The sequence below is a fragment of the Mustela lutreola genome, chromosome 12 (genome assembly GCF_030435805.1).
Source record: "Mustela lutreola isolate mMusLut2 chromosome 12, mMusLut2.pri, whole genome shotgun sequence".
In the NCBI taxonomy this organism is placed as follows: domain Eukaryota; kingdom Metazoa; phylum Chordata; class Mammalia; order Carnivora; family Mustelidae; genus Mustela; species Mustela lutreola.
In genome coordinates this window covers 77,305,199-77,317,707 of record NC_081301.1, presented here as the reverse complement: position 1 = coordinate 77,317,707, position 12,509 = coordinate 77,305,199, and the positions used below count along the sequence as shown (strand labels likewise).

The window sequence follows — 12,509 nt, the reverse complement described above, 5'->3', positions numbered from 1 at the left end:
TTTTATCATTAAGAAAATTATTTTCCTCTCTGTATTTCAGTTTAGAAAGTTTCTACTGACATTTATGCAGACTCACATATTCTCTCCTTAACTTTATGCAACCTACAGAGGAGTTAATCAAAGGCATTCTTCATTTGTCATACTGCTTTTGTTTTCTAACATTTCCTTTTGATTCTTTCATAGAATTTCCCTTTCTCAGCTTACATGCATCATCTGCTTTCATATATTGTCTACCTTTTCAAGTAGAGCCCTTAACATAATAGTCATGGTTATTTTAGCTTCTTTGTATGAGTATTCTGAAATGTATCATGTCTGAATGTACATCTGATGCTTAGTTTGTCTTATCAGTTTGCTTTTCCCTGCCTTTTAGCATGCCTTGTAATTTTTCTTTGAAAGCCAAACATAATGTATTGGGTAATGGGAACTGAAATAAAGAGACCTTTAATATGAAGTCTTATGCTAATCTGGTTAGGTGTTAGGGTGTCTTTAATATTTACTGTAGCTACACATATCAGAGGCCACAGTTTCCTCTATTGTCCTTGTTTTTGTCTCCCCTAGTGTCTTTAGTTTCCCTAAATCTCTCTAAATAAAACCTGTACCTTGCTGCTCTTTTTAGCTATGATCCTGTTCCTACACAGAGCTGTCAATACGGTAGTAAGGTGTCAGGGGAGGTGAGATGATTAATCATTCGTCTTTTAATGGTCTTATGTTCCTGGATTGTGATGTTCACTAATATTTCAAAGATTTCTGTTTTGTTTTCTACCACTCTATAGATGAGAGAGGAAAGCTAGAGGTAGCTGCTGTAGTTGGGTAATTTACCTTCTCCCATGGGGCATAAAGCTCTGATAGGCTTTTCCCTGCTGAGCAGGCTTCTGTTATGGAAAACACACTGGGAATAATTCACAATGTTTTCAAAATGGGTTACCTTTCTCCTTTCTCTCAGACACTACACTCCCCTGCCAGAAACAAGAGCTTTTTTTTTTTTTTCTTTGTAGTTTACTATGAGAACAAGGTGGGGTTCCTGGTAATATAAGCCATAAATAAATGGGAGGCCCCATTGGTTGTGACTCTGGGAGTTTCTCACTCTCAAACTAGCCCATATGCATCCTCCAGCAATTTGTCAAAGTGTCTGTTTAAGTTTTGTACCAGGAGAGCACTGTTGAGCCTCCAGCGTCTTCTGCTTCAAGTAAGTGAATCTTAGGTATGATTTTCTGCACTGAAACTCTCAGAAGATTTGAGGTAGTGGATTGCCACTATGATTCCAAGAAATGTCATTGATTTTTAGTCTGTTCAGCATTTTACATCTTTCATGGACTGAAGCGATGACTCCCAAGCTTTTAAAATGTTATATCTGGAGCCAGAAGTTGCCCTTCAGAGAATGGCTCTTTATTTTCCTGTTCCTCTTCCCACATTTCTAAATGAGTTTGGTAGGGTCAGAGAAACACCTAAAATGGGAAGTCTAAGGAAATAACAGACATTAACTCCTCTAGGAAAGGAGATCTGACAGGGCGAAGGATTAAGAAAGTACTAATGTTGGGGCGCCTGGGTGGCTCAATGGGTTAAAGCCTCTGCCTTCAGCTCAGGTCATGATCCCAGGTCCTGGGATTGAGCCCCGCATCGGGCTCTCTGCTCAACAGGGAGCCTTCTTCCTCCTCTCTGTCTGCCTCTCTGCCTACTTGTGATCTCTCTCTGTCAAATAAATAAATAAAATCTTTAAAAAAAAAAAAAAGAAAGTACTAATGTTTCCACTTGAAACACATAGTCTATTTGTGTATGGTGGTGGCTCTAGGATAAAATCCCAAACACAATGATTCTGCAGTTCTGGATTGGGTTATTTCAAGAGTATGATGTCTGTGTAAGAAAACAAATTTTCCCAAGTCTTGATCATGAGTCACATTCCCATGTCAAGCATCACTCAATCAAGCCTGCCTCCACGTTCGGCTGATCAGAAGAACAGTGCTGAGCCTCTGAGAAGAGACTGGGGTCTGAGTTATAGCCTAGGATACAGGGTCTACCTAAGGGAGCACAGATGTGACTGTCGGGATTCAGTTTGTATGTCCTCATTGAGCAAAGAACTTCTGGTGAGAACATCGAGTGTGGACCTCCCAGACAAAATCCTCCTTTGTTTTTCAAAATAAAACCTTAAAAATTGAGAAAAGCAAGGAACACAAAGTTCTATAAATTACAATATAGTCCTGATGTTCTTGGATCAAGAATGTCTCCATATCTGAGAGAAGAGTGAAAGATGAGTCCCCACCCTTCATTCTTTCCTTTTCATTCTAGCATCAGGGAAGAGCCAAGAGGAGGAAATGTGGGACTCTGAAAGGTAAGGTTCTCCCTATTCCACCTGAGCTCTCCAAGGCTGACCCTTCCTGTCCATTCTGTGAGGGCTCAGGTCCATGATCTCTGAGGATGCCAATTGCTAGATACATTCCCTATCAGAAAACAGAGCCCTCAGAGGAGAGGCTCGTGGAAACACAGAATGCAAAACCCTTCTCAGATTCCCTGCTCTGACCATGATGGAGCATGAAGCAGTGATGGATCTGAGCAATGGGTGCTGTGCAATAGGAGGCCATATGAGACACTAAGAGTCAGAATTTCTGAAGTTCTGAGACTTTCTGAAAAACCTGTGACATCATGGATACTCAACTTCCTCTTTAAGGTAACATTGACCTATGTTCCACATAAGGTGGTTTCCAGTATCACATGGGATAGATAATACATACAAAAGCCCATTGTGAATGATCAAATAATTTAAGTCTTATTATTATCATTGATCATGTGACCTTGTATCCTAATTCTTGGAGCTCTCCACATCCAATATACCAAGGATATCTTTAAAGGATACTCTATTCAGCCTCTTATAAGATCTCTTGCTTCTTCTTCATCATTCTCCTGGTTTCTCAGGGTAGAGAACTTGTCAGAAGTAGGGGAGGCAAGAAAGGTGCTTTGTATTCTGTAAAAGGTGAGTAAACATTACCTTCTTTCCTGTACCACTCTTTTAAGCAGAGACTATGTATTTCTAGGGCCAGGGAAGCCTGGAATTGACATGGGAAGGAACATTCTCAGAGTTAGAAAGTCTTGGGATGCTGGTGGGTGGGGGGCTACCTTTGCCAGACCAACCAGGGTCATATATGTTTGTTCTGGTCCTGGTTGCAGTTTTTTACCTCCTGTCTCCCACAGCCCCTAGGCTGGCATCATGATACCATCCACTTTCATCAACTATTACACACCCTTCTGTGGAGTGTGTAACAGCACAACTGCTGAGGTGAATTGGCTGCTGTTCCCAGAGGCCCTGGAAGATGCTACTCCTTCTCTGATCCCCTTGGTTTTATAGCTCCTGTGACTCACTCATCTTTCACTTCATCTCCTGACTTCTCTACAGTTGCTCCAGGAGACCTGATACCAGCCTCTTTGCCTGAGCCTTCTGCTCAATCCCCTCCATCTTCTCACCTAACCTAATGACCCCTTTAGCTGACTTTTTCTTACTCTCAGCCCTGGCCACTCCCTGTCACTAGAGCCAAAAGCCCAGGATTCTTTATTCCCAGAGAATCATTCCATACCTCTACCCCTTCCTTTGACTTCTTTACTACCATATGATGCTCAGACAACCAGAGGCCACTTTACCTCTGAATACCATCTCTGCTCTTGACCTCACCATTTCACAGGGTACCAACCTCTTACCAAATCTGTTTCAGACGGGGAATCCCACTGATGCATTTGCTTGTCATCATGTACCAGCAACTCCGTCTGTTTCACCACTGCCAGACTACCCTTTAACTGTGATTCAATCTAAATCGATTTCCATCTCATTGAAACCTGTTCCTGATAAGTCATCTCCAGATAACCCTGGTGGGTTGTCTACTTATGTCCCCACAATCAGAGGTAATGACTGCTCAAACCCATCAGGTTCAGAATTCTCCTATTGACAGGCCCATGCCAAGAACATGTTCCTTTCCTTCCCACATTATCACACTCCGATGTTCAGCAAGAGCAAGTTTACCTCCACCAACCAGAAACCTATTTCTGGAGAGACTGCTACTATGAACAAGGAGGCCAGTGGAATTTCTTTCCCTGGCCTTAACTTTCAGACTCTCTTGGAGAGATAAATTAAGAAGAGAATGGATTTCCAGATTTTAGAGAAGAAAGTAAAAGAGGAGGGGCCACTTTCCAAACAAATGTGGTCAGAATACCAATGCACATCTTTAGGGAATTTGTTGCATCTGTTTGATGGACAGGTCACCACAGCCTCCAAAAGTGGCTGGAACAATGAAGGCAAACCAGAGCAGCTCTCTATTTATCAACAGCTCCTCTATGTCAAGGCTTTGGCAGAAAACTTGCATCAGATTTATAGCCAGCTCTTCTGGGGTCTTCCTTCTTTGCACAGTGAGTCCTTAGTAACCACTCTCCTGTTTTCTAGTAGTATTTCCCCACTAGAGTCTCACTTTGTCTTATTCAATGGAACTCATAATATTTCTGCCACCAAAATGAAAGCACCTCCACCACTTCCTCATTTGCAACCATTTCCTCTCCCCATTGTACATCCCCATTCCTTGCCTCAAACCCTGTCCACATCCCAGCCCCTAACTTTCACTAATGTGAACCACCCACGCCCATTTTCAATCCTGCCTCCTGATCATACCGCCTTCTTCATCCCAGATTAGGGACTGTGGAGTGTCTTTCCATAGATCCAAGAATGAATCAGACTCTCCTATCTTGACTAAAAATCAACACCTGGGAAGGCACATGTTGCAGAAGCAACAGGAAAGTTTGTGGGCTTTAGTCCCCATGTTCCAGAAACCTGAAGAAACCATTTGTCCTCAAGCTCCCAACCTTGCATTGGTTAGCCGGTCATCCCATGCCTATGTACCAGTCTCCATCTTTCCTGGCCATTTTCATATCATCTGTGAACCCCAGGAGACACTGGAGTTACATAGCCCAAGGAAGGTAATCCCACGCTGCTGCCTCCATGACTGTAGAAATCTAGACTCCCTAGCAGTGATGGAGCCTCAGCATACATTATCAGAACTCTCTCAGCAAAAAGGCAGACATGTTCACTTACAATTCTCTGAGTTCCAGGGCCATAGTAACAGGGATCTAACAAAGACTGAATTGAGTCTCCCCGGAAGTTTCCATGAGAGGGTCCAAACAACGTTCCAGCTAAGAAAAGATATGAGGAAGAATCTTGGGTATATCTTAAGAGAAGAGTCCAGAAGACAGCCCACAGAGGATCTCAGAATGCCACCTAGCGAGGGCTGCCTTGGAGACAACAAGGAACTGTGTGTTTCATTCAAGGAATCACTCGGGGAATGAATTATTGAATGTCTCGAGGAAGGACAGAGATCAGAATCAAATGAGAAATAATCTTAGTTTACATATGAGCAAGAACTTTTGGCAGATCACTGTGGGTAGGATTCCTATAGGTGTGTGTTATTCGTGGCTAGCTGATGTCAATACATTGCCTTTCTTTGGGAGTTCCCAGACTGCTACGGAAAACACAGATTCTAAAAAGACAATGGTGGGTAGGGTTTACTGCCAGAGCATCACTCTAGAGCATTCTTTTCTTGATCACAGTACACGACAGGTGCTAGTGGCCCATATTATTAGATTTCGCATGAGTGAGACAACCCCTCAGGGTTCTTGAATCCATAAGATTCTATATGTTGACAAAAGTCAAAACATGGCCTCTCCCCCAACTTGACTCTCACTCCTCAGCCATGCATATTTCTGCAGTGGGTTCCAAAGCTGAGTTTTTAAAACCCCTTGAGGGAAGCTCTAAACCTTTTCTGGGAAACAGGGTGAGAACAACAAAGTCGGTCCCCACTGCGGATCATCCTCTCCCCGCTATGTCATCTGTGGGCAATGAAGGACAGGGGGGCCTGAAGGCATCACACTCTGACACTGACCATAAGACTACAGAGTGTATCCAAATAGCTGAGTGGGGAAGCCAGAGTTTTTAGCCCCTTACACACAGCATCAGAGCTCAAGTGAGCCAGTGGGACTGGACAAGACAACACATGTGGCCCAGAGGTGCTCACAAGGCAAGATGGGGCTAGATATGAGTCAACGCATGAGAATGTGAGTTCCAGTAACAGAGTAGAAATTCAACAGGGCAAGGTGATGGTGGAGAAGAACTTAGAACATTTTGCTATGTCTAACCTTTCCAAGGATATAATTCGATACCGAGAAGCTCTGTATCCTTCAAACCCAGTCTTGGGACACCTTGACAACCAATGAGCTAGGAAGCTCCAAAATGACAAATGTCAACATGATTAAAGTAGATACTGCCCTGACCACGAACACCTCTCACCAAAAATACTGGTTCCCCAAGATTCTAAACTATCAGACCTGAAAAGACAGATCCTGAGTGAGTTAAAGTTTAAACTGGAGAGTGAGGAGCATAACCAGGCTCAAGGATGTCCCACTGACATGCTCCTTCCTTCAGAGAGCTTGACTTCTAAGGCTTCACTGACTCAGTCCCAGAGTGTGTGCAGCGGGGCCACAGAAGCATCCCAGGTGCTGCACGTCCAACTGTAGGATAGCAGAATTAGCATGGAGCAGATGCAGGAACCCTTGGACTTGAAGCTGGCCGTCTGTAAGGGCCAGCCTATGAATTTCTCACAAAGAAGAAGTGCAATGAAAGCGAGACCTCAGGATCCCAAAGCAAGAAAATGCAGAATTGAGGACTCAGGAGTAGGGACATCTGTAGGCAGAGAGGAGAATCACCATGCTGAGGACAGAAAATTAGAGCATGTTTCCCCAACTCTGTCACAGAATGAACAGTTTCCTCTTGAAAGTTACTTCAGAAAAAATATGAGGCAATTTTCTCAGTGGATAAATTCCAAGAAAAAAATCACAGGGCATCAAGAAAGTCCCCAGCAAAAAGCCCAGTTCATGTCCACCTTACTGCAGCACCAAGACCCAGTTGAAAGTGTGGCTACTTTTGGGAGTGATCGGCCTCCTGAAGCTCACAAGCTCACTACCATTGGGAAGGTCCTAGAAGAGAAGCTGGAACATATGTACATATCTGAGGCCTCAGAGTTAAGCCAGCAGCAGGAGGAACTATAGGTCCAGGTAGGGCATGACAAGAGCCCTCCCTCCAAATATTGGGCTCTTTTTGACCCACAACAAGAGAAACAGGCAAGTATCAAGTCCTGCAGCCAAGAATCTGTCTGTGCTGACCAGAACTGTCCTACAAAAATTAGATAGAACAGAAAGAGGCTCAGACAGCCCCAGAAACCTGAGGCTTTTGAGAATCAGGTATTAAGCCAGAGTCAATGCCCTTCTTCTCTGACTTCTCTGAGTCTGTGCCTCATCCAAGCCCCACCTGTGTGCATCAAGTATGCCAGGTCCTTCGGGCCACCAGGGGTGACCCTGATGAAAGTACTGTGTTTAGCAATTTGACTCTTCTACTCCGAAAGAAAATGCTTCTCCAGCACTTCCAGGGAGAACAATTTCTCTGAAGAAATCATTCAGTCCTTGTTGAGAAAGCTTTACAATTTTCATGACAATATATCCTCTGATGAGAAACACCTTCAGCACAACCAAGAATATTAATCCTCCTCAATAAATGTTTTTTTCTAATAGAGCGTGGTGTTCTCTGTGTACTGCACTGGGACTGGGGCTGGGGCTCGTGCTTAAGGAAAGGAGGCAGTGCATTCAACTCTTAGTAGTTAACGCTTTTGGCTTCTACAAGTACACCAGTCCCTAGTACAAAGCCAGACAGTGACCTTCTCACTTTTATCCTGGGGTCCTTTATTTGAACCTGCTCCAATATCCTGTATTTAAAACATTTACTTTTTTTCATAAGAAGTATAATGTGCTTACTCTGAAAACCTTCAGGCCTTTACAAATAGTGAGAAAAACCCTTAAAGTCTAGAACTTGATTAAAACTATCTTTCATCTGCTCCCAAACTATTTGTCAGGTAGGATACTATGTCAGCTAGGCCTCACCTCCTGGAGGCTACTCAGGACCAGTGATACCATTTCAACATATGAATACATGGGATAGTCTTTGAGCATGAAGATAGTACCTCCAGTGTACCTCCAGGGACGTTGTCCTCCTAAATGGTGCCTTCCTTGCCAGACATGCAACATTTTACCTCAAGATTACAGTAATTGAGGGGTACCTTAATTATCTATTGCTGTGTAATGGTTATTCCAAAATTTAGTGGGTTAAAAAATACATACTTATTACCTCATGGCTTCTGTGGGTCAGAAATTTGGGTGAGGCCTACCTGGATTCTCTGATTCAAGGCTGCATTTGAGGTGACAGCTGAGGCTACTACATTCTCATCTGGAGGCTTGACTGGGGAAGGACCAACTCCCGTACTCAGTGACATAGTTGCTGGCAGGATGCAGTTCCTCAAAGTCTGTTGGAATGAGATCCTCAGTACCCTTGCTGACTCTTGGATGGGGCTGACTTGCTCCTTATAAAATGGGCTTCTCCAGCATGGTAACTTGCTTCATCAAAGCAAGGAGAGAGTTTGCAAACAACATAGAAGTTACAATCTTTTGGAAACTAGTAATGGAAATGACATCCTATAACCTTTCCTTTATTCTATCACTCAGAGGCAAATCACTAAGTCCAACCTATGCTTAAAGGGAGGTGTAGTTACAAGGGTTTCTTCTTGGACACCCTATTCAGTTTGCTGAAGCAAAAGTGGCAAAAGGTGCCATGTGGATTTTTGTCCTCATTCATATCCAAGTCATTAAGGTCAAAACTGTTTAATGGCTAAATAAAGTGGCACCTGGTAAGTAACCATCAAAGAGACTGCAGCATCCAAAGAAAGAAGGAAAGGTGATATAGGGAGGTAAAGTAGTTTGGGTTTATCCTGAATGGTTAAGTAAAATAAACCCTGAGAACCACCCGACTTACCAGTATTCAAACTGGGGGGTGGGGAGGGAAGCTGGTGTAATATGGCTCAAGCAGCTCTACCACAGTCTCTCTCTTTTGCCTTAGCTCCCAGACCATAGGTGTGTAGAAGTAACCTTCAGCTTCTGTAGACTTAGCCAATGTTATAGAGGAAGGGAACCCTACAGGTTGCAAGGTTTAATTTCTGTTCTTGTTAATATATTTAATATAGCACATCCATCTTCTCAAATTTAATTCTCATAGCTTGAACATCAGAGAGAATGTGTCACTCAACTATTGGAAAAGGCAGTATTAGGGATCTTAGAGCACATACTCCCGTTTTGGGATATTTTTCATATACCTCTGTTGAAGGTTCTGATGCCTAGGAACTCTGTCACACTCAGGCACCCCTGTTCTTTCCATGATCCCGGGAATCCTGAGACCACATTGCCCCTCCTAGGATTCTGTCTGCTTCAGCACCTAGGAGGCTTTCAGGCAGGAACGTCCTTCACTGGAGCTGCCTTCTAAAAGTTCTGATTTTGTGCTCTGTTACTCTATCACTTGCCTGTAGCCAGCTAATGGAGGCTTCCTACCCCTCATGGATTATCTTCCCATATATTGCCACGGATTCCCTCCTTTCCACCTCCTACCTGGCAGAACATGGTCACTTTTCTGTTTGTAGAGTTGCAGGTGTTCTTTTCATCAATCGCCCCTTGATTTCACAGGTGTTTAGAATGATTTGATAGCTATCTAGCTGAATTCCTGCAACCAGACAAAAGTAGGGTCTCTTACTCCTCTGTCATCTTGGGCTGCAATCTCAATGCAGATTTCTTAATCCCCTCTCATAGAAGGGCCACCTGAAGGACAGAGAAGGTATTATATATTTAGTGGGCTAGCATGAAAGTGGGATCCAGGGATGGAGATCCCCCTTATACTGTGAGGAATTATTTGGATGTAAAAGATGGGAAATACAACTTCACTGACTTAAAAAGGAAAATCTGTTGACTTAGGTATCTGAAAAAGTCTGGGAATAAGGCTGGCCTAAGGTACAAGGGTTAATACTGGGCCTCAAATGATGCCTTCAAGATTCACTTTCTATCCATTTCTTGGCATTCTGGAAGCACTTTCTGACTGTTTTGTAGCTTTAAGTGTAGCTTCCAAGTTTTAAGTGTAGCTAATAACAGTTGTGTCTCTCAGTAGTCCTTACAGAAAATCCCACTGTGCCTTATTGGCTCCACTTTTGGCTCAGTTTTGCCCATCCCTGACCAATCACTTTTTTCAAAAGCATAAAATCATGTTTTGGCCAAGCCAGAGTTATAGATGCATTCTTAAAATAGGAGTGTTAGGGAAAGACAACTCCACCTGCCCATAGACTGAGACTGAGAATGGGGTTAGTTCCCTAGAGGTCAATAAAGAGGCTGTTTCCAGAAGGTGAATGAATGCTAGGTATCAAAAATAAAACAGATGTCTACTCCAGACCTCTTTCTCTCTGCCCCATTTCTGCTTTCTTGTCCAGAGTATTGCCATGAGTAAAGCTTGGAGTTGCAGGAAACGCTGATTCTGAGGAGACTTAGGGATAAGAAGAGCCTCCAACCTCCAGGTGGATAGAGTATCCAATAATCTGATCTCTCACTGTTCACCCCTTCTCATCCTTGAATCCTTTACTTCCATTTCAGTTTAGTTATGGCCATGTCCTAGAACTTATCACCAGGAACACTTCTGCCATCTGAACAGACAGTCTGACATTCCAATTCCACCCAATTTCTTCCTTTCAGCTAAGCTTCAACTTAGTCAGGAACTACAATACACTTTATACATCTCCCTGTCCATCTAAGAGTGGTTTGTCTCATTTCCTCACTCTCCAAGGAAAACTTCATTGTTCGTCAATTCCAAACCTAAAGAGCTCTACTTTAAAAAAAAAAAAAAGAAAATTATTTTTAAAATTTCTTTTCGGTGTTACAAAATTCTGTGTTTATGCACCACACCCAGTGCTCCATTCAATACGTGCCCTCCACAATACCCACCACCAGCCTCACCCAACCTCCCACCGCCTTCCCCTCCAAAACCCTCAGTTAGTTCCTCAGAGTCCACAGTCTCTCACGGTTTGTCTCCCCCTCCAATTCCCCCCAGCTCCCTGCTCCTCCTCATCTAAGAGCTCTACTTTTGACAGCTTTTCATTCGCCTTTCATCTGTTATGCCAGGCAAAAGGCAGTTGTGTCTTTTCTTAGAACTGTATTCTAATAAAGGGGTGACTCATCTAAGATATAATCAACACAAGTAATTGTGTCGATGCCACCATAAATGTTCTATAGTATTAGTCAACTTCAATAATCCGTGAAAACACCCATTAGTTCCTTCAGTGTTTAATGTGCACTAGGCATTCTTCGAAGCATTAGGGGCACACCAGTGAAGGAAACAAAGTTCCCTGTCCTGGCCGACCTCATATGATTGTTGTTTAGTCAATTCTCTTACCTAAGTGTTCAAAATGATTTCACTTTTCTACAATTTCTCCTGTCTCCTCCCTCGTTGAGTGTATGTGCTGGACCACGGCAGGGGAATAAAAAGTCACCAGGACTTTTCATCATTAAAAAACTTCAAAGAGTAACAAAATCAACATGTGAACACCTATCCCTTCTTTTCTCTTTCCTTCCTATTATACTGGAAGGTTTTCCTCAGGGATCTGTCCTTGCTTCCCAACCTACAACACTTTTTTCACTGTTTGAATATTTGGCTTAATCATCTACTTTTCTCGAAAACTGAGAACATATTTACCTCAATACAGTCTGGCACGCCAGCAGAGTTCAAAAACTTCTAGACGGAAGAGGCAGTAAATGAATGAATTTCGCAGGGCAGGTCCCTACCCGCCTTCTCTGGGGGTGGAGCCACGCACAGGGCGAGTTGCACTGGGGTGTGGCTACGTACAGGGGAAGCACACCCTTTCGCGGGTCACATCCAGGAGGGGACTGCATCCAGGGGCGGGCTTCGTCTCGGGAAAGCCACACCCAGGGGCGGTATTACCCCAGGGTGAGCCACGCTCGCGGGCGGGCCACGTCCAGGTAGGCGCCCTCAGGACGGGGCCACTTTGAGGTCGAGCCAAACGTGGGGTGGTCACTATGTACAGGGAAAGCCGTGCCAAGAGCGGGATAACGTTCAGGGCAACGCATACGCGGGGTCGGACCATGTCCAGAGTGAGCCCATCTAGGTGCGGGGCTGAGGAGGCTGTGGCTTTTGGCTTTTTCATGGCGGCGGTGCTGTACCGTCTGACTGTTAAGCATTTCACCTCAGTCTTCTGGATCCTGTCTCCATCGCTTCTGAAAATCGAGTTTTGATTTGCCTCAAAGTCAGATTTTGACAGAGAACTTCTGGGTATCTGAACGACCTTCCCTTCTGCCCAGAAGGACCCTTCCCACAGTCTGCCTTTTCCATCCTGGCTGTTGGCTCTAGAGGCCTCTCAACGCTTAAGGGCCTCAGAGAACGTGCTGAGGCTTGGGGGTGGGGCCGCGCCTGGGCCACGCGAGCGCCCTTTGCGGAGGTCACTGGATGGAACTTGCTGAGGTGATCCTAGTAATGAGTAGAGCGGCCATATGGACCCCTGTTAAGACTTCACCTTGTACCAGCTGCCTGCCCTTGTACAAGAAGCCTGGCTCAGATCTCA

At 44.1% G+C, this 12,509-nt stretch overlaps 1 long non-coding RNA gene across 4 annotated transcripts in view; it reads right to left on the bottom strand.

Moving 5' to 3' along the window:
* The window catches only part of LOC131813158 (uncharacterized), a 43,203-nt gene extending 30,898 nt beyond the window's left edge, over window positions 1-12,305 (bottom strand). For 3 of the 4 annotated variants that reach the window (XR_009346642.1, XR_009346645.1, XR_009346643.1), the window contains exons 1-3: window positions 11,627-12,305; window positions 9,505-9,711; window positions 8,238-8,463 (exon numbers count right to left, since the gene is read on the bottom strand). This is a non-coding gene — a long non-coding RNA (uncharacterized LOC131813158). The remainder of the gene's footprint in view (window positions 1-8,237; window positions 8,464-9,504; window positions 9,712-11,626) is intronic. The other variant, XR_009346644.1, reaches the window with a different exon arrangement.
* Window positions 12,306-12,509: the final 204 nt, after the last annotated feature.